The sequence below is a fragment of the Dasypus novemcinctus genome, chromosome X (assembly GCF_030445035.2).
Source record: "Dasypus novemcinctus isolate mDasNov1 chromosome X, mDasNov1.1.hap2, whole genome shotgun sequence".
NCBI classification, from domain to species: Eukaryota; Metazoa; Chordata; class Mammalia; order Cingulata; family Dasypodidae; genus Dasypus; species Dasypus novemcinctus.
In genome coordinates, this window is record NC_080704.1 from 50,062,605 (window position 1) to 50,086,287 (window position 23,683).

At 36.7% G+C, this 23,683-nt stretch overlaps 1 pseudogene; it reads left to right on the plus strand.

Annotated features, from left to right (window-relative positions):
* The first annotated feature begins 1,648 nt into the window (after window positions 1–1,648).
* LOC101440607 (hyaluronan mediated motility receptor pseudogene) lies at window positions 1,649–18,570 on the plus strand (annotated as a pseudogene).
* Window positions 18,571–23,683: the final 5,113 nt, after the last annotated feature.

Here is a 23,683-nt window from a genome sequence, read left to right on the forward strand (position 1 = left end):
AAAAGAAGTGGGTTTACAGAAAAATTGTGCATAAAATACAGGGCTCCCATATACCACCCTATTATTAACACCTTTGATTGGTGTTGTATATTGGTTACAATTGATAAAAACACATTTTGATAATTGTACTATTAACTATAGTTCATGGTTTAACTTAAGGGTTCACTGTTTGTGTTGTGTAGTTCTATACATTATTTTTTTTATTCTAATAACACATATAAAACCTAAAATTTCCCCTTTCAACCACATTCAATCATGTAATTCTGTGCTGTAAATGATTTCACAATTTGTGTACTACCATAACCAGCATCCTTTACCAAAACTTCCCATCATCCTACATAAAAACTCTGTACATTTTAAACATTAACTCCATATTCCCCACTCCTACCCTGCCCCCTGGAAACCTATATTCTATAATCAGACTTTATAAATTCGCTTATTGTATTTATTTCATTTCAGTGAGATTACACAATATTTGTCCTTTTGCATCTGGCTTATTCACTCAACATGATGTCGTCAAGGTTCATCCTTGTCTCATGTATCAGAAACTTTATTCTTTTCAGGGCTGAATAATATTTCATAGCATTGTGTATATACACAAGAGTTTGCTTACCATTCATCTGATGATGTACACTTGAGTTGCTTCCATCTTTTGGCAACTGTGAATAATGCTGCTATGAACACCAAAGTGCAAATATCTGTTCAAACCCCTGCCTTCAATTTTTTGGGGAATATGTCTAGAAGTTGGGTTGTCAGGCCATGTAGCAATCTTTTACTTATTTTTCTGAGGAAATGCCAAGACTTTTCCACAGTGCCTGCACCATTTTATATTACCACCAACACTAAACGAGTGTTCCTATTTTTCTACATCATCTCCAACATTTGTACTATTGTTATTTTTTAAATAGTAGTCATTCTAGTGAGTGTTATCTCATTGTGGTTTTGATTTGCATGTCTCTAACATATAATGATGTTGAGCATCTTTACATGTGCTTTAGGGTCATTTGTATATCTTCTTTGGGGAAATTCATATTCACATCTTTGCCCATTTTTAAACTGGGTTGTCTGTCTTTTTGTGGCTGTGTTGTAAAATATTGTAAAATGTTGTAAAATATTAAACTATTATCAAACATGTGGTTTCCAAATATTTTCTCCCATTGTGTAGGTTGTCATTTTACTTTTGTGATAAAGTCCTATGATATACAAAAGATTTATTTTTGGTGAGGTTCAATTTTTCTATTTTTTGTTGTTGTTGATTATGATTTAAGAAAGGAGAGGGCCCAGTCACTCACTTCATTTGAATCTGAGGCCCTGTGCAAGCAGGAACTGAAAGCTAAGGCTGACTTTTAAACTACCTGAAATTTGACAACATGCAATCACATATAAATCCTCTTGGCAAAGTGTGAAATACTTATTGTCTCACGGCCATTTAAGGAAATCTTACAAGTGGTCATTGAGTGTCCACTAAACTATATTGACCTTTAAGAACACAGGTTTAAATTTTTTTTAAGAAATTTTTTAAAGTGGGATAAGAACTCAGTCACTGCACACAGCACAGAATAAAAAATCTATAGAGTTACTTGAGGAAAGTCCCTAAACAAATAAACAGAAACCGGGGGGGGGGGGGGGAAAGAAACAGAAACAAACCATGCAAGCTGACACCTACAGGGGTGAAGTCTATGATAAGCTGGAGGTAAGTATTTGCACAGGGAAGAGATAGGATGGGGTCATAGGGATAACTTTGGGGGGGTCTTTGAGGGTTTGAGGGGGGGCTATGGTTGGGAGGATGGGTCACATGGCCCAAGGAATTGGGGGTAGGGCTGGAGGGAACAGTTGAACATGGAAGACTGTCAGGTATATGGTTGAAACGATAAGGTTGAGAAAACTTTTTAGAAAATATAATAAGGAAGGATTAAGTGTTTAAGGTGCTTAAGGGGAGGCATCTGGCACAGAGGCTGGCTTCTAGGGAGTGTGTGGGTACTCATTTTGTCATACTGTAAATCATTGGGTGAAGGCTGCACAATGAGTGCAAAAGTGAACCCATATCCTTGGGAGACCTGATGTTCTCAAACTGAGAGAATTGTGTCTATCAAGAGAATTGGTGTCTCCCAAAGCGTTAGGGCAGTCTAGTATGTCAAGCCCTCAGCACTGTTGCAAGTATCTGTGAATCTGGACTCTCAAGCAGTGAAGATTGATTGTTACTGTAGGCCATGAGGGAAGGGGAGAGAGGTATAGAATAGTTGGAAGTAGGGTAACTTGGGGGCAATGGAAGTACTCCACAAGATCATGTAAAAATGGAAATATATGTTTTAACATACACTAAAAATGCATAAAAGTCTATAAGCTAAAATGTAGACCATAATGTAAAACATAAGGAAACTAAAAAGTTAGTAACTTGTACAATCTAAAATATAAATGATAATGTAAACCAAAATGGAACCATCTTTGAAAGCTATATTTCAAAATCTGTACATCAGCTGCAGCAAATGTAACATGAATATCTAAAAAGATCATTGCTAGGGACGGGGGAAAAAGGTTTGATGGATATATGGGAGTCCCCTATATTGCATATGTGAATTACTGTGATCTAAAACTTTTTTGAAGACAAAATTTAAAATTAGGAGAAAAAAAAAGAAAGAAAGGATGTAGACACTGAGGAAGAAATGAAAGAAAGTGCCTTGCCACTGTGCATACAGGGCAACAACTATTACAGTGATGAAAGGCAAAATGTTAAAAACAAAGCTTTCTAATATTTTTCATTTATTTTAATACACCAATTTATTTTTACTTTATTTAAGTATTTCTAAATTAATATGTGTATTTCTAATCTTTAAACCCATCACTATGTTTCATTTTCCAATTAATTGAATTTGGCAATATATTAGGCTTCATTTTTTAAGAAGTTTTGGACCACAGAGAGGTTCAACTATGGCAGAGGTGGTGTGGGTGGTATGGGGTGTTATTGATGGGGGCACATGGTTGAGAGAGAGTTCTCCAGGGCATGAATATAGGGGACAAAAAAATATTATGATACATGTTAGGTATTTCATAGTAGTTACACTTACAAGTGACAACTGAGGGAGTGCTGAGTTCCTACCCAGGGTAGCTCTGTTACATTCCCCAAAGGAACAGCAACTATCCCCGAAGTGCAACAGAGAAGACCAACAAGGAAGGATGGTCCAATAATGAACCCTTGATAATGATTACTATGCTTATGAGTCTGTGTGCCTGAAATATAAAGTAGACCTAGAGCTGCAGGGTGCCTAAGAGTTACCTCCTGAGAGCCTCCATGTTGCTCAAATGTGGCCACCCTCTAAGCCAAACTCAGCATGTCAATACATTACCTTCCTCCCCAGCAAGGCACATGACTCCCAGGGAAGAGCCTCCCTGGCATCAAGGGATTACTACCAATCACTAACTGGTGATGTAGCTATAGAAGGACCTTGAATAAAAAGCTCAACTCAGATCAGCAGAATATCTCAGCTTATATGTATGATCATGTGTTAAAAACAGCTTTTTTTGAATGAAAGGGGAACTAGCAAAGACAAATGAGTTCGTATACCTAACAGTCTTCAAAAAAGAGTCGGGAGATCATCAGAGGGGTCGCAGTTACACATGCCTCAGCAAGACCCCAGAAACAGCCAAAGTGGATACAACCCTAGATACTGGTTCTCCTGAGGCCTACGGAGATGCATAGGGTATATGGTCATGGCAGATGGATTTGGAGTTCTGTGCCATGTCAGTGGGCCCGACTTTGGAATTTGTGTTCCTGAGAGTGATGGAGCTGGACTCAGACATGATCTTTCTACACATGCCTCTTCTGTCACTTTTACTGAACCTGTGGTTGGCGCGAGGGATGGTATATATTCGGGGGACCTGAATCTCTGGACTGCCCATGTGCCAGCTGGGCCATTAACCTTAGCAGACTTGCAACTCCTACTCTCTCGTTCATTGGACTTACCCAGGTCAGCTAACAGGGAGGTGAAGATGGTCAACCAGCAAACCAGGGAACCGAGAGTGCCTACAACTACAAGTAGGAGAACTGCATCAATTGTCCTTGTAGAATCGAAGCCCCCTCTTGATATAGAGGTGCAATGGACATCATCATCCCAGGGTGTCCTTAGAATGTAGGAAAAAATTATGGATTAGAGTGGACTTACTGATATTCTACTATAAAACTATTGTGATTAGTAGTAGAAGAAATTGTATCATTGATGCAGAGAAAGCAGCCACAGTAGTTGCTGAGAGCAGGGAGTGAGAAGAAGAGATGTGATGTGGGGACATTTTTGGGACTTGGAGTTGTCCCAAATGATATTTGCAGGGTCAGATGCTGGATATTACATATCCTGCCATAACCCACCAAATGTACTGGGGGAGAGTGTGGACTACTGGGTAAACTATTGTCCATGTGAAGCAGTAGTGCTCCAAAATGAGTTTGCTGAGTGTAATGAGTGTGCCACAATGATGGAGGAGGTTGTTGATGTGGGAAGAGTGGGGTGTGGGGGTGGGAGGTATACAGGAACTCTTATGTTTTTGGGGTTTTTTTTGCTGTTGTTGTTTTTTGTTTTTGTTTTTTCATTGTGGGACATTCATTTCCTTTGGTGAATACATTTGGAGCACTGCTGTACCATGTGGATAATGGTTTACATTGTAGTTTACATCCTCCCCCAGTCCACCCACTGGGCCGTGGCAGGACATACAATGTCCAGCATCTATCCGTGGAGTACCACACAGGACAACTCCAACTCCTGAAAATGCCCCCAAATCATATCTCTTCTTCCCTTTCCCTACCCTCAGAAGCTACCATGGCAACTTTCTGGACATCAATGCTACAATTTCTTCCATTACTAATCACAATAGTTCCATAGTAGAATATGAGTAACTCCACTCTAATCCATACTCTATTTCTCCATCCTGTGGACCCTGGGATGGTTATGTCCTCACCACCTCTATATCAAGAGGGGGCTTAGATTCCACATGGACGATGGATGCAATTCTCCTGCTTACAGCTGTAGGCACTCTTGGCTGCCTGGTTTGTTGGTTGATCTTCCTCACCTTCTTGTTACCTGACCCGGTTAAGTCCAGAAAACCAGAGGGTAGGATGTGCCATCTGCTGAGGCTCAGGGCCTGGTTGTCACACGGACAGTCTGGAGATTCAGGTCTCCTGAGTATACATCAACTCCAGAACCAACCACAGTTCCAGAAAAAGTGACAGAAGAGGCACGTGTATAAAGGACACATCCGAGTCCAACTCCATCACACTCAGGAACACAAACTCCAAAGTAGGGCCATCTGACATGACACTGAACTCCAGAGCCATCTGCCATGACCATAGATCCTGTGGGTCTCTGTAGCCCTCAGGAGAGCCAGTACCTGGGGTTGTATCTACTTTGGCTGTCTCTGGGACCTTACTGAGGTGTGCTTAAGCATGACCCCACTGATGACCTCCTGACTCTTTTTTGGAGATTCATAGCCATATAAACTCATTTGTCCTTTCCATTTCACCCTTTTATTCAAGGTCAAAATGCAGTTTTAACACCTGTAGACTGAGATATTCTGCTTATTCTGAGTTGACCCTTTTATTCAAGGTCTTTTTCTAGTTACATCATCAGCTGGTGCTTGGTAGTAATCCCTCGGCACCAGCGAGTCCCAGCCCTGGAAGTCATGTTGGAGGGAAGATAATACATTTACATGATGAGTTTACCTTAGATAGTGGACACATTTGAGCAACTTGGAGGCTCTCAAGAGGTAACTCTCAGGCACCCTGCAGCTCTAGGCCTAGTTCATATTTCAGGCAGAGGCTCATAAGCAAAGTCATCAATATAAAGGGCTCATTGTTGGACCATCTTTCTTTACTGGTCTTTGCCATTGCACTTGGATGTTTATTGCTGTTTCATTGGGGAATGTGACAGAGCTGCCCTGGGTAGGAACTCAGCACTCGCTCAGTTGTCATTTTTAACTGAAACCACTATGAAAATATCCAAATATTTTATGTACCCTCTATACATGCCCTGGAGAACTCCCTCCCAACCACATGCCCCCTATCGATAGCACCCCACACCAGTGTTCCTACCCTGCCATAGATGAACCTATCTGTGGTCCAAAACTTCTTCAAAATGAAGCCTAATATATAACCAGGCTCCATTAATAGTAAAATGGAATATAGTGATGGGTTTAAAGGTTAGATATAGAAAACATAGTTATTTAGAAAAATTAAATAAAGTAAAGTAAAAATAATTTGGGTATCAAAAAACGAAAAATGAAAAAGCTTTGTTTTTGATGTTTTGCCTTTCATCACTGCTACAGGAATTGCTCTGTATGGACAGTAGCTAGGCAATTTCTTCCATTTCTTCCTCAGTGTCTACATCCTCTCTTTTTTTCTTCTAATTATTAAGTTTTTCTTCACAAAAGTTTTAGATCAGTGTAATTCACATAAACAATATACAGTACTCCCACATAGCCAACATCAAATGCTTTGTCCCTTCCCCAGCAATGATCTTTTTACATGTTCATATTATATTTGCTGCAGCTGATGTACAGATATTGAAACAAGAGCTTTCAAACATGGTTCCATTTGGGTTTACATTAAGGTTTATATTTTAGACTATCCAATTTTCTAAATTTTTAGTTATCTTATGTTTTACATTATGGTTCACATTTTAGCCTATAGACTTTTATACATTTTTGGTGTAATTTAACATGTCCTATATCCATCTTTGCAAGATCTTGTGAAACACTTCCATTGCCCCACAGTTACACTGATTTCATATATTCAATACCTCTTTCCCCCTCTCCTCATGGCCCACAGTGACAATCAATATTCATTACTTGAACGACTATATTCAGAGATACTTGCAACAATGTTGAGGGCTCGACAATCTCAACTGCCCTAACCCTTTGGGAGCCACCAATTCTCTTGAGAGATAAAATTCCCTCTGTTTGAGAACATCAGTCCTCCCCAGGATGTGGGTATACCTTCAAAATCATGGTATGGATCGCCACCAAATGATATAACCCACTATGACAAAATGAGCACTCACACACTCCCTAGAAGCCTACCCCAGGTCAGATGCCCCCCTTAAGCACCATAAACAGGTTACATTCTTCATCATACTTTCTAAAGAGTTTTCTCAACATTATAGTTTCAACCACACACCTGACAATCTCCTATTTTCAAATGTTTCCCCTACCTTCTACCAATTTCTTGGGCCATCTGACCCATCCTCCCATTCCTAGCCCCCCTCAAGCCCACAAAGCCCCACCCAAAGGTATTCCTATGCCCCCAACTTATCCCTTCCCTTTACAAATACTTACCTCCAACTTATCATAGATTTTGCCCATGTAGGTGTCAGTTCGCAAACTTCCTCTACTCCCAACTTCCTTTCAGCATATCGTCCAGTCTCTAGCTCTCTGAGAAAGCTTGGTTTACTTATTTCATATCATTGTGGTCATGTATTTGTCCTTCAATGCCTGGGTTGCTTCACTCAACATAAGTTCCTAAAGATTCATCCATGTTATTACATGTGTTTGTACTGTATTTGTTCTTACAGCTGAGTAGTATTCCATTGTATGTATAAACCACTTTTTATTTATCCATTCATCTGTTGAAGGGCATTTGGGTTGATTCCTAATTTTGGCAATAGAGAATAGTGCTACTATGAACATTGGTGTGCATATATCAGTTTATGTCCTTGTTTTCAGTTCTACTGGGTAAACCAAGCAGTGGAATTGCTGGATCATATGGCAAATCCACAGCTAGGATTTTGAGAAAATGCCAAACTGTCCTCCAGAATGGCTGGATCCTTCTTCATTTCCACCAGCAGTGGATGAGTGTTCCCATCCCTACACATCCTCTCCAGGACTTGTAGTCTTCTGTTTTTTAGTTAGCTGCCAGTCTTATGGGAGTAAGATGATATCTCATTGTAGTTTTGATTTGCATTTCCCTAATAGCTAGTGATTTTGAGCATTTTGTCATGTGCTTTTAGCCATTTGTATATCTCCTTTGGAGAAGCATCTGTGCAGATCTTTTTCCCATTTTTAAAATTGGTTGTTTCTTTTTACGTTCAAAATACAGGAGTTCTTCATATATGCAGACTTTTTTAAAAGATTTATTTATTTATTTATTTATTTCCCCTCCCCCCCACCCTGGTTGTCTGTTCTCTGTGTCTATTTGCTGCGTGTTCTATGTCTGCTTCTGTTGTTGTCAGTGGCACAGGAATCTGTGTTTTGTTTTGTCGTGTCATCTTGTTGTGTCAGCTCTCCATGTGGGTGGCGCCATTCCTGGGCAGGCTGCACTTTCTTTTGCACTGGGCGGCTCTCAGGACTCCCCTACTCATGGACACCCCTGTGTGGCACGGCACTCCTTGTGTGCATCAGCACTGCACATGGGCCAGCTCCACACGGGTCAAGGAGGCCCCGGGGTTTGAACCGCAAACCCCATGTGGTAGACGGACGCCCTAACCTCTGGGCCAAGTCCACCGCCATATATGCAGAATATGTCTCCTATCAGATATATGGATACAAAATATTTTCTCCCATTGTGTAGGTTCTCTTTTCACTTACTTGACAAACTCCTTTGAGGTGCAGAAGGCTTTAATTTTGAAGAAGTTCCATTTATCTATTTCTTCTTTTGCTGCTCGTGCCTTTGGTGTGAAGTTCATGAAGCCATTTCCAATTACAAGGTCTTGTCGATGCTTCCCTACATTGCTTTCCAAGGTCTTTATTACCTTGGCTCTTATATTTAGGTCTTTGATCCCTCTTGAGTTGATTTTTCTATAAGGTGTGAGTTGGTAATTCTCTTTCATTCTTTTCCATATGGATATTGAATTTTCCAGGCACCATTTATTGAAGAGGCTATTCTCTCCCCATTGAGGTGGTTTGGTGGCCTTATCAAATATCATATGACTTTATATAAGAGGATCTATATCAGAACTCTCAGTTTGGTTCCGTTGGTCAGTGTGTCTACCCTTGTGCCAACACCATGCCATTTTCACTACTGTAGCTTTGCATTATGTTTTGAAGTCAGGAAGTGTGATTCCTCCAATTTCATTTTTCTTTTACAATATGTCTGTGGCTATTTGGGGCCTCTTTCCTTTCCAAACAAATTTCCTAGCTAGTTTTTCTAGCTCATTAAAGAATGCTGTGTTCGTTTTTATTGGGATTGCATTGAATGTGTAGATCACTTTTGGTAGGATAGACATCTTAATAATATTTAGTCTTCCTATCCATGAACAGGCAATATGCTTCCATTTATTTAGGTCTTCTTTGATTTCCTTGAACAGTGTTGTGTAGTTCTCTGTGTATAAGTTTTTTACATCTTTAGTTAAATTTATTCCTGGGTATTTGATATTTTTATTTACTATTGTAAATGGTACCTGTCTCTTGATTTCCTCCTGATCTTGCTCATTATTGGTGTACAGAAATGCTACTGATTTTTGCGCATTGATCTTTTAACCTGCAACTTTACTAAACTCATTTATGAGTTCTAGAATCTTTGTTGTATACCTCTCAGGGTTTTCTATGTATGGGATCATATCATCTGCAAATAAACAATTTTGACTTATTCCTTTCCAATTTGAATGCCTTTTATGTCTGGTTCTTGCCTCAGTGCTCAAGCAAGTACTTCTAAGACAATGTTAAATAGAAGAGGTGATAGTGGGCATCCTTGTCTTGTTCCTGATCTTAGGGGGAAAGATTTTAGGATTTCACCACTGTAAACGATGTTGGCTGTGGGTTTTTCATATATACCCTTTATCATGTTCAGAAAATGTCCTTGTATTCCAGTCTTTTACAGTGTTTTTATCAAGAAAGGGTGCAGTATTTTGTCAAATGTTTTTCTGAATCTATAGATATAATCATGTGATTTTTTTCCTTCAATCTGTTTATATGGTGTATTACATTGACTGATTTTCTTATCTTGAACCATCCTTCCATATCCAGAATGAATCCCACTTGGTCATGGTGTATAATTCGTTTAATGTGTTGTTGAATATGGTTAGCAAGTATTTTGTTGAGGATTTTTGCACCTAGGTTCATTAGATAAATTGGTCTGTAATTTTTCTTTCTTGTCGTCTTTGGCTTTGGTACCAGGATAAAGTTGGCATCATAGAATGAGTTAGGTAATGTACCTTCTGTTTTGATTTTTTGGAAGAGTTTCAGCAAGATTGCTGTTAGGTCTTCCAGAATGTTTGGTAGAATTCACCTGTGAAGCCGTCTGTCCAAGGGCTCTTCTTAGTTGGGAGGTTTATCATGAATGATTCTATCTCTTCACTTGTGATTAGTTTCTTGAGATCATCAATTTCTTATTTTGTCAATGTACACACTTACGTGTTCCTAGGAATTTGTCCATTTCCTCTCAATTGTCCTTCTTGTTGGAAGATAGTTTAACAAAGTATCCTCTTATGATAGTCTTTATTTCTGTGGGGTGGTGGAGATATCTCATTTCTTATTTTGTGTATTTTCTTCTTCACTCTTTTTTTCTTTGTTAGCCTTCCTAAGGGTTTGTCAATTTTATTGATCTTCTCAAAGAACCAGCTCTTGGTTTTGTTTATTTTTTCAATTGCTTTCTTATTTTCTATTTCATTTAGTTCTGCTCTGATCTTTGTTATTTCTTTCTTTCTTCTTTCTTTCGGTTTAGTTTGTTGTTTTTTTACTAATTTCTCCAAGTGTGCAGTTAGTTCTTCAATTTTAGCTCTTCGTTTGTGATGTATGAATTTATGGCTAAAAATTTTCCTCTCAATACTGCTTTTGCTGCATCCCATAAGTTTTGATATGTTATCATGTTCATTAGTTTCAAGGTAGTTACTGATCTCTTTTGGGATTTTCTCCTTGACCCACTGTTTTTCTAAGAGCGTGTCATTTAACTTCCATATCTTGGTGCCAAAACTGGATCTCTGGCCCTTGCAGATTTCCATCATCATTCCACTGTGGTCAGACAAGTTATTTTGTATGATTTCCATATTTCTGAATTCATTGAGCCTTTCTTTGTGGCCTAGCATATGGTCTATCTTGGAGAATGATCCATGTGCACTTGAGAAGAATGTATATCCTGCTGTATTTGGGTGTAATGTTCTGTATATGTGTATTAGATCCAGCTCCTCTAATATATTGTCCAATGTCTTTGTTTCTTTATTGATTCTCTTTTGAGATGTTCTGTTCAAAATTGACAGTAGTTTATTAAAGTCTCCCACCATAATTACAGAGGCATCTATTCCTTCACCTAGTTTTTCCAGTGTTTGCCTCACCTATTTGGAGGCACCCTATTAGAAGCACAAATGTTTATGATTGTTCTTTCTTCTTGAAAGATTATCCTTTTCACTAATATGTAGTGCCCATCTTTGTCCTTTACAATTGTTTTGCATTTACAGCCTATTTTGTCTGATATTAATATAGCTAGCCCTGCCCCTTTTTGGTTATTGTTTCCTTGTAAGATTGTTTTCCAGCCATTCACTTTCCACCTCCTTGAATCCCTGGTTCTAAGATGTGTTTCTTGTAGACAGCATATAGATGGGCCATATTTACTTATCCAATCTTCCAGTCTGAGTCTCTTGACAGGTGAGTTTGATCCATTGATATTCAGTGTTATTACTTTCAAGGAATTACATATATTAGCATTTTTTTCTTTGTAATTGTTTGTCATATTTTATTTGAATTTTTTTTTCTGTTTTTGTCTTTTTAGTTGGTCTTACACTCTCCTCCATCTCTGTCTCTCATGCTTTTTTTCTTTCTTCCTGCAGAACACCCTTTAATATTTCTTGAATGGAAGGATTCTTTTTGGCATACTCTCTTAGTTTCTGTTTATCTGTGAATATTTTGAATTCTCCATCATTTTTGAATGCTACCTTTGCTGGATAGAGTATTCTTGGTTGGAAATTTTTTTTTCATTTAGTACTTTGACTATGTCATAATGCTGCCTTCTTGTGTTCATGGTTTTAGATGAGAAATCAGCACTTAATCTTATGGAGCCTCCCTTGTATGTGTTGGTCCTCTATTCTCTTGCTGCTTTTAATATTTTCTCTTCGTCTTGAGCATTGGATAATTTGATAAGTGTATGTCTTGGGGTAGGCCTGTTGGGATTTATGCTGTTTGGTGTGTGCTGTGCTTCCTGGACATGTACATCCATCTCCCTTGAGAGGTTTGGGAAGTTTTCAGCCATTATTTCCTCCAACACTCCTTCTGTCCCCTTTCCCTTCTTTTCTCCTTCTGGGATGTCTATATAATGTGTATGTTTGTGCGTTTTGCATTGTCATTCAGGTCTGTAAGTCCCTGCTGGATTTTTTCTATCTTTTTATCAATCAGTTCTACTATCTCTTTGACTTCATATGTACTGTCTTCCACATCACTAATTCTTTCCTCTGCCTCTTCAAATCTGCTGCTATTTACTGAGAGTGTATTTTTGATTTCTTGAATTGTGCTATTCATCACCATCATATCTGTTATCTTTTTGTGTATGATTGCAATTTCTTCTGTATTCTCCCCAAGTGTTTTCTTCATATTCTTCATCTCTTCCTTTACTTCATCAAAATGGTCCCTGATGTATGTTTTGAGAGCTTTAATTAGTTGTCTGATGTTCTGCTCCTTCTCCTGGTCTTATAGTTTCACCTTTTTTATGATGTTTGCATCTTCAAAAAAATACAGTTTACAAAAATGATGGGCGTGGGGAGTGGGGAGTGGGTTATATGGGAATCTCTTGTGTTTTTTTAATGTAACATTCTATGTGATCTATAATTTTATTTTTAAAATGTGTAAAAAAAAATCACAGGAAAAAAAGTGACATAACAATTAAGTGTATTGCAGGCTCCTGGATTGGATTTTAGAAAGGAAGGAAATTGCTTTCAAGGACTTTAATGGGGCAATTGACAAAATTCAGATGTAGATTGTATATTAGATAGTAGTACCTAGTAAATGTTACATTTACTGATTATTGTAACTAAATTGTGATTATGTAAGAAAATGTCCTTGATCTCAGGAAAGACACACTGGGGTTATGAGAAGGAAAGGACACTACTATTCAACCTACAGGCAAATGTTTCTGAAAAATTACACTCATATTTATAGAGAAATCATTACAAAATAATGGGGAAAAGTATAAACAATTGCTGATTCTATGGGGATTCATTTCACCCTCCTCTAAACTGTTCTGTAAACTTAATTAAATCAAAATTTAAAGTTAATAAATTAAGGAAATTTAAAAAATGGGAGATGTAGGATTATAATTACAGAGCTGCCTCAAGATATAATTGAAAATGTCCATTTTTTAAAAAATTGAGACATGCAAAGTTTCAGGAATGTATAGACTACACACAGGAAACAAAGGAAACAAGAGAAAATATTTATCAGGGGGCCAGATTTTGTCTTAGTAGGCAAAGACTTTACATAAGTTATTATAAATCTGCCCAAAGAACTAAAGGAAGCTAGGTTTAAAGAATGAAGGAAAAGCATGATAACTATGTCTCACCAAATAGAGAATATCAGTAGAAAGAAATGATGAAAAACAAGCAAACATAATTTCTGGGGATGTAAAATGTAATTACTGAAAGGAAAAATTTACTAGAGGGGCTCACCAACAGAAATAAGTTGGCAGAAGAATGAGGAAATTTTAAGATAGGTCAGTTCAGATAATTTAGTCTGGGGAACAGAATGAAAAACTGAATGAATAATAATGAACATAGCCTTAGAAACTTGTGTGACACTATCAAGTTTATCAACATAAATATAATGGGGGGGGGAGGGTTCCAGAATGAGAGGAGAAAGATAAAACCTTTTTGAAAAAATAATGCCTGAAATTTCCCAAATTTGATGAAAAACATTAATCTATACATCCAATAAGCTCAATAAACTCCAAGTAGGATACACTAAAAAATGTTTTCATATATACTATTTAAATTATGTTGATATTAATCAAAATTACATTATTTTAAGTTAAATTGTTGATTTAAATAATCATTATAACCATCAGGAAAATAACTTAAAAAGATAAAACAAAACAATAAATGATTTAAACGTTATGATAGAAAATATTATAAACTGCTAAAAGTAAAAAGCAATGAGAAAATCTTGAAAATAGGAAGAGAAAAAATATTTTTCTCATACAAGATATCATCAGTAACATGAACAACTGATTTCTCATCAGAAACTATGGAGGCTAGGAAATAATGGAATGACATATTCTAAGAACTGAAGGAAAATATACTAAGAACTGAAAGAATGAGAAAAATTATCCTTCAAAAGTGAGGGAGAAATAAAAGAATTCTAAGATAAACACTGAGAATTTTTTCCCTAGCACACCTGCTCTGTGAGAAATACAAAAGGGTGTTTTTCAGGTTGAAAAAATAAAGAACACTAGATGATAATTCATATACACACAAAGAAAAAAGAGCACTTACAAGGAAATTAAATGGGTAAGTACAAAAGAAGTAAAAGCATATTTTAACTCTTCTCATATCCTAACTGATTTGGGAACCTCTTATATTTTTTAACATAACAATTTTTTGTGGTCCATGCATCTTTTAAAAAAAGACAATTTAATAAATAAATAAATATGTAAATAAAAATAAAGACAACTCATAAAATAATTTTAATAAAACTGTGTTGGTGGGCTTATAATGTATAAAGATGTAATTTCTATGACAATAACTCAAAAAAGGGAAAGAGAAGGAAGCAATATAGGAGAAAATTTTTCATATGCTACTTAAATTAAGTATTAATCCAAACTGGATAGGTTTAAGTTTTCAATTACAGTACCCAGGACAACAACTAAGAAAATAAAATTTAAAATAGCAAAAAATATATATAAATAGTATTCTAAAAAATATCTATTTAACAGAAAGAAAGCAATAGTTGAGAAAAGAGGAGCAAAAAGTGCAAAGTACAAACAGGAAACATAAAAGGAAAATGGCAGATGTAAATCCTACCACATAAGTAAATTAAATGTAAATGAATTGAACACTCTATGGAGAGAAGAGCTTATCATACTGGATTTAAATAAAGTAGGATCCAACTATATTCTATCTACAAGAGATACACTTTCAATTCGAAGACACAAAAAAAATTGAAAATAAAAGGATGGAAAAATATATACCATGCAAAAAATACCAGAAAATGACTGATGTGGCTATATTAATATCAGACAAAATCGATTTTAAGACAATATTACTAGAGACCAAAAGGGATATTTTATAACAACCATGGTCAATTTAGCAAGGAGGTATAACAATTATAAACATACATGCACCTAAAAACAGAGCGCCAAATACAGGAAACAAAACTGACTGAATTGAAAGGAAAAACAGTCAGTGGTACAAGAATATTTGGATATTTCAATAATGTACTCTCAATAATGGAAACATTGATATAATAACTGGAAAGAAAATAAGCAAGGATGTAGGACACTTGAAAAACAATCAACCAACTTGACCTAATGTAGCTACAGAATTCTCCATCCAAAAGCTTCACAATACACATTATTTTCAAGTATACATGGAACATTATCCATAAGGACCACATCATAGATCATAAAACAAGTCTTAACAATTTAAGAGGATTGAAGTAGTACAGAGTATATTCTAAAATTACAATTAACTGGAAATCAGAAACAGAAATGAATTTGGGGACTCCAAAAATATTTGTACATTAACTAATAAATTTCTAAATAATCCATGGATCACAAAAGAAATTATGAGGGAAATCAGAATGCATTTTTAATAGAGAGAAATGGAAAAAAAACTATCAAAATTTATGATAAAGAGGGTTTAGATGGAAATTAACATTTTTAAATGACTATATTATAAAATGAGAAAGATCTCAAAACATTAATGAAAGTTTTCACCTTTATCTTGAAGAGAAAGAGCAAAATAAATCCAAGGCAAAATTAGAAATGAAATAATAAAGAAGAGGGCAGCAACCAATAAAATAGAAAACAGAAAATTGGAGAAAATAAATGAAAACAAAAGTTAGTTCTTTGAAAAGATCTATTAAATTGGCAAACTCTTAGTGATATTAAACAAGAAAACAAAAGGTAAGATACAGTTTGTCAAAGTTAGCAGTGATAGGACATTACCACTTACACTTCTAAAACTGGAAGTATTAGGTAAGCTTTGGTTTGTGAAAGGTGGTTGTCAGCATATCCTTTTCTAAGGCACCCTTGAAATGATTCAAGGACCCTTCTGGTTGTGCACCATCTCCAGGTGCTTATGATGTTAAATCTTCAGAAGTATTGAAAGGCCTGTATTTTTTCAGAAATTTCAAAAATTTCAAAACCAGAAAGAATCTCAGCAAAACTATAATTTTGACAAAGATACTACTTTATCTGCTTCAGCAAGGAAAGCTAAGACTTTGGGATTAAAGATGGAAACCCAAAAGAATGATAAAGATGTGAAGATGTTGGAAAAAGAAATCTTTGTTCTTGTGCAAGAACATGGTGCTCAGGACAAGGAGATCCAGAATCTGGAAGTTGAGTTTGAGAAGGTGGAAGCAAAATTAAATGCTGCAGTCAGGGAAAAAAAACATCTCTCTCTGCAAATATTGGTTGACTGGGGAAACAATTTATTGAATTAGCCATGAATACTGAATTACTAAAGAACTAAGTTTTCTTTAGATGGTAACCAGCAAATGTTCCACCACAGTGTGGTGGGTTGATGGCAGGGTGCTGTTTGGGAATTCTGCACATGCAAATAATTGTTTTATAAGTTTACAACTTCTGTCATAAATATATTTTGAAAATAATAATTGGGTGGGTTGGGGGGAAAACACACCAAATGTAAGATAAGGACTATGATTAACAGTAAGATCTTGACAATATTCTTTCATAATTTGTAACAAATGTCTCACAACGATGCAAGGTGTTGGTGGAGGGTTGATGTTTGGGACCCCTGTATGATGTTATGCATGTTTGCTTTGTAAGTTCACAACTTTTACTTTACACTTGTCTATGTATGTTCATATATAAATAATATAAAATAATAATAATAGGGTTGGTTGGGGGAAAATACTTTGTTTACTAGTAATATTTTGACAATGCTCTTTAATCATTAGTTAAAAAGGTTTAACAACAATGGAAGTTATTGTTGGTAGGGCGAGTTATAACAGTCCTGTATGATGTTATATATGTTGGTTTTGTAAGTTCACAACTATTATTATACACTTATTACTTATGTATGTTTATGTATGAGTGATTTACTTAAATAAATTTTTTAAAAAGAATATGAAAATTCTAAGCCTCAAGTTAATGAAACTTAGAAACAAGAAAGAAACAAGGATTAAGAATATGATGGTTAAAAAAGAAGACATGGAGATGAAGCTACAGGTCACCCAGAGGAATCTTCAGGAATCTCACAGCAAAATAGTGCAATCTGAGGGGAAACTTGTTTCTAAACAAAATAAAAGTTTGTCGAAAAATCAGAAACAGAAAAACTCATAGAATACATGGAAGAAATTATTTGTGCCTCAGATCAAGTAGAAAAATATAAGCTAGATATTGCCCAGTTAAAAGAAAATTTGGAAGAGAAGAATCATGAAAATTTAAACTCTAAGCATTCTCTTGAGAAAAATCTTGCTATGTTGTCTCAACAAGTAGAAAACTGAAAGCTAGGTGTCAGCTGCTTGAAAACAAAAAATAAGACTTTGTCAACAGAGACACAGAATAGCACAAAAATCTAAATGCTGAGACACAAAACTTAAAAGAGAATTTTATTCTTGAAAAACAAGAACATGATAAGGTGCAACAAAAGGAGTTGTAAATTGATTCACTTGTGCGGGAAAAGAAGGAATTATCCTCTAATCTTCAGCAGAAATTATATTCTTTTCGAGAGAAAATTAATAAAGAGGAAGAATTAAAGTAAGCACTAAATGAGATAAATTGCAGCAAAAGGTGGAACAAGCTGAAACGCTCATCAAGCAATTGGAAGAGGACACAAAGTCTAGAGATGAAGAACTAAAACTCCTAGAAGAGACTATGAAATGGAAAGAAGCTGAACTGGAGAAAATAATGCTGCTCACACTTAAGCCGTTCAGTGCAAAATCTTGGAGATGTTAATTCTCAATTTGAAAGATATAAAACATTAACACCTAGAGAGACAGAAGATCTTAAACTGGAAAACTAATCAATACAGGAAAAAGTGGACAAGGCTGAAAAAAGCATAGAGAATGTTCAACATCAGATATTAACAACTGAGAGTGCAAACTAAGATATGTGAAGATGCTTCTAGACCTGCAGATCAAATCAGCACTTGAAGTGGATGTAAAAGAAATCACAGCTTCTTTTCTTAATAAAATAACTGATTTGCAGAACCAACTCATGCAACAAGGTGGAGATTTTAATAACTGGAAGACAAAAAAAGCAAGAAAAGCTGGAAATATAAATACAATGGCAGAATTAACTGAGGAAATTAGTGTTCTCTATATTAAGTACCGGATAATAAAACAAATTATTTTCAACTACAACTGGATGCATCAGAAACAGAAAATCAGGCTCTGTTGAATGAACATGACACATCTCGGGAACAGCAGAATAAACCGAGTGACCGATGGGGAAGTGGAAGGAGGAGACTGCCCATATGCAGAAAAGACTCATAAGTAGGCCGGTGCCCATCCTCCACTGGAGGCACAAACCTCCTCAGGAGCTGTTCCGTGGATGGAAAGCTCAACTTCCCCAAAATGGGGGAGGAAGAGACGGTTGGGTACCAGTTTCAGCTATGATGAGTAAATTCAATGGGTGTTCCCTTTGTATGTGACCTCATAGTATCTCTACCTTCTTACTGGTCGCAGTTGGAGTTTTGCTTTCATTTGTGAGATTATTGATTAATTACTGCTTCTCCCACTAGTCTGCAAGTTTCTAGAGAGCAAAGACAAGATTTCTTTTGTTTATTAGCACAGTGCCTAGAACATAGTACGTACTCAGATAATAGTTGTTTAATGGATTAAAGCACCATCTTCTACAAACAGAAATGTCTCCTAAGTACAATGCATTGCACCTTAGAGAATATTTTAAAACAAAATTTAACAGGTACAAGTTCTTTCACAAGCAGTTTTACATTTAGTCATTACAGAATCTGTCAGGTATTTTTCTCCTAATTTTACAGAAGAAGATATCAAGGCTCAGATTGATTGAATAATTTTCTGGGTCCGTCTGTTCCTCATGGAAGGATCTGCATTCACTAGCCCATTCCCATTTTCAGAACAGCTGTGCATATGCTAAGGAATCAATTTCAGCCTAATACATTATTTATTTCCTCTTTTGCAAAGAGGATCGTCTTTGTCTTTTTTTTTTTTTTACTGAAAGTGAAAGTTAGGATCTAACTCTACCTATTGGATAAATAAGAGAATAATTGCTTTTAAATGAAAGGATAAAATATCAGAACAGAGATGCTGCATGTTCCAGGCAGAATTGTGGTACCAGCCATGATGGGTCATGTGTAGTGGTTTGGAACTGTATGCACTCCAGAAAAACATTTTCTTAAAGTTAATCCATTCCTGTAGGTGTTGACCCATTATAACTAGGATCTTTTATAAGGCTACTTCAGTTAAGGTATGACCCATCTCATTCAGGATGGATCTTAATCTTATTACTGGAGGTCTTTATAAATGGAATAAATACAGAGCAAGGGAGAGAGAAAGTCACAGAAGCAAAAAGCTGAAATCAGAAAAACCTTGATGAGACAGGAGAGACCAGGAGATACTTTGCCATGTGGCAGAGGAGCAAGGATCGCCAACAGCCAGTCTTTGAGAAGATAGCATTGCCTTGATTTGTACATTTTCTCAGCCTCAAAACTGTAAGCTAATAAATTCCCCTTGTTCAAGCTGAACCATTTCATGGTATTTGCATTAAGCAGCCTAGGAAACTGAAACAGACATGTATCTGAAGCATTTCCCTTCAGCTGCTATTGTAGCACACAGATCCAAAATGACACTGAGATACCATACCTCATTGTTGAGGTGGCATGGAATCTGCTTTTCCCATCCCTAAGAATTTCAAAGACAGATTTTGAGTCTGCTCTGTAGTTTCTGCACAAGGGAAAGTTCCCACTCAAAAGGTCCTATGTTACTTATCTATTGCTGAATAACCTATTACCCCAAAATTTAGCAGCTTAAAACAACAAATGTTTGTTGTTTCAGTTTCTGTGGGTCAGAGATCCAGAAGCCATTTATCTGAATGATTTGGTTCAGGGTCTTTCATGAGGTTGCGGTCATCTTGAGGCAGGAGGATCTGCCTATAATATTACTCATATGGTGGTCAACAGGACTCAGTTCTTCACTGGCTATTGATTGGAGAATTCCGCCCCTTAACAATAGGTCTCTCCATAAGTTGCCTGATTGTCCTTACAACATGGCATTACTCTAAGACTAAGTGATGAGGGAGAGTGTGCCCAAGATTGAATCTGCTTTTATAAGCTAATATTAAGTGTCATACCATCACTCCTGCTGTATTCTGTTGGTTACATTGACTAACCCTCATACAATATGGAAGGGCACTACACAAGGGTATGAAAACCAAAAGACAGAGATCATTGGGAGATATCATGGAGGCTGGCTACCAAAAGCCCCTTCTCTTCTTGTGCAGGTGGTAAATTGTACTTTTAAACTCACAGCATCAAAGTAGGAAGGGATGGTAAAAACAGCTATTAATGAGCCTCTAACAGCCAACAGAGTCTGGAGTGGGCTGCTCTGATTTCATAATTGGTTAACATCTCAGTATGTTGATAATGCATGTGATATATAAAATGAAAGCTATTTAATGGACTAGTTGTGGTATTACATTCAGACATAATGGGAAACTACCCTCTAAGTTTCCCTGATTACAAAGGCCTGCTTACTTTGGCAGAGGATAAGGATGCACATGCAAAGCAGCAAAGGATTAGTTGGTATGTGTGAATGCATGTGTACACATGCACAAATATGTATGAGTACTTCCATGCTAAATATTTAAAACAATTTCATGGAATACTTGCCTGAGAGCTGACATTTGAACTAAAGTCTTCTGTCCCCAAACCCACTAATGGAAAACACAACTGCTATGCTCTTTTATAATACCTGTATTAACATCCAAGTCAAAGTAACATAACCTAAAACATCCACTAGATTTATAACAAGATACCAGCTTATTGTATTAGGCAGTTTAGACAGTTACTTGGTCTTTATTCATTCTTTTTACTCTGTTTGAAATTCTATCACCCTCAACTGGAGAATCCTTTTTCTCTGTGTAGAAATCTTATTCATGTCACCTTTTCATTTTTCCTATGATTTTACTAAAATCAAACCTAATTATTACTGCTTCTCAGTGTTTATAGTATTTATGCAGCTAAAGATAAATTAGACTCCAATAGATGGAGTATTCATTTGGGGAAAGGAGGCAATGCATCCTGCTTATATAAATGGAATTGAGCATTCAACATACTTCTTGAATACAACAGTTTTTCAGACACAAAAAAAAGGCTGATTGTGAGAATTTGTTGATTAATGAGGGTTCCTGTAGAGAAAATAATGCAAGATGGTATAAATACTCAAGTTATGGGATTTTCTAGAATATGAATATATATATATATATGGTTATTTCAAAATAATCATGCCAAATGACACTAATCATATTTTCCACATGTCAATGTCAGAAAAATATTTTCCACCCCCACCCCCCAAAAAACCCCTATAAGGTATAGAATTACTCACAACAAAAATAGAGAGAAAAACTCGTGATTCACTCTTGGTTTTTAATGTACCCAACTCAGTAGAAAACTTTTAAAATTATATTAGAAAAAAGTGGCTCTTCTCTAGTGAATGGTAATAAAACAAAGCTGTGTTCCAAATCTTTTGTCAGGATAGAACTATCTGGAATAAATATTTTTTTTCCAAATTCAAAAACCAATAAAGCCAACAGATTTACTCCATATTCCTAAGGAGTAAACATACGTTTTTCTCCTCCATATAATTTCCCCTCTGGCTTGCTACCACTATCAGCAGCACAAATCCTCAACTTCCAAAAATAGTAGAACAACAACACAGCAAGAAAGTAGGACTTTTAGCACTTTAGATAACAAATTCTGGCAACGTTTACCTATTTCTGTTATCTAGAGGATTGTTATTTACAGTTCCTGCTGTTTTGCAAAAGAAAAAAGAACAATTAGCTCTCTCTCTCTCCCAGTAGTTTGGAAACCTCAGTGTTGTGTTTTCATAACAGTCAGGGATTTGGCAGCAGTAAGAAGGACTCTCTTAAGTTGTCATATGGTCCCCCAAGCAGCCATAGGTTTCCAAATGTGTGTGCTATGGGTTTTAGTCTCAATCAGAAGAGTCTCAGCATGAGGGTTATTTGCACTCTACAGAAAGGAATCAGAAAGGTTGATAAACAAAACAGGGAACCAGGGACTAAACTAATAAATTGGTATAAGATTGAGTCAGTGAATGCCAGGCAATGAACCACATGTTTAGCAAAAAGTAGAATTCCTACATCTACTTGAAAAGGAATACAAAAGATGAGCAGTGTATAAAGCACATACTTTGGAAAGTGTTCCCTAAAAAAATGTATGCAGGGGCATGTGTAAGATGAGCAAAACTTAAGTACTAAGGTAAGAATTGGAGATTAGTTTAGTTTTCACATAAAGGAAGAAAATATTGATTAATGTAACCTGGCAGCCTACTGCCTCAGTCTGCCACTCCCGGGTCAAGCATGAACAAAGGAAACCAGCTTAAGCCAGTCCTATAGGCAGAAAAAAGAAGCCCAAGAAAGAGCTAAGTCAATACCAATTCAGCACTAAATTCCATTCCTTATTTGGCAAAGGTGAACAGGTAAAAACCAAAAAGGTTGGAATGTGATGGGGGAAGCGGTTAATCACAAAATTTTGCATGGAAAAGTTAGATCTTCTCAGATAGGCTGTAACTTCTGAAGTATCCAATCTATGGAGAAACAGAGGAAGGGCTTGCGTGCTAGGCTTAGGGGTATAAACTGTGTCATTTTTCTTTGTTTTGGGTGTCAGCCACATTTTCTGGTTGTGCACCCCTTCTTGCAAGACTGAGAATAAATTCTTTTCTTCTCCACAATTGGGTGAGCCTTATTTTCTTCCAGAAGATTTCATTCTAACAGCTTTGGGGGCTCTCTCAGGATTCTGAGGCTTCAGAGAGTGGACCCCTGGGGTGGACGATGGGGAGGTACACCCTGCTGTTTAAGCAGTCTTGGACTCCACTGGTGGGGGCCTCACCTCTGGCAGCCAAGAGGCAGGAGAACAGACACTTAGATCTGCTGATTGTGGATGAGAAAAAGGGAAGGGGAAATCTGCCTCTTGTTGATCAGGTGACTCCATGCATGGACCAAGGTAAGAACAAAGGCTATTAAGTATTACCTTGGTGATTGGGAATTCTGATGAGTCTGAGTTTCACTGTGTGTTTATGAGACGTGTGACATACAGTGTGAAGTGAGTGCGGGGTCTCAATTTGCATTTCCCTTCTCCCGTGATGGAAAGGGCCGGAGATGGACAAAGCAAAAGATTCAAAAGAAAGAGACCCAGACAAGATTCAGAATGGGAACTAGAGGCAGTCAGTTGACTGGGAAAAGGGAAAGGGGGTATCTGTAGGATCCCCTGGAGACATGTTAAGGCATTGTGTTGTTAAGGCATTGGACCGATAGTGATCAGACCAAGGGAAAAGACAAGCAGAAAATGATTAAATACTCCTGTTGTATCTGGACCAAGGAAAGTATTTTATT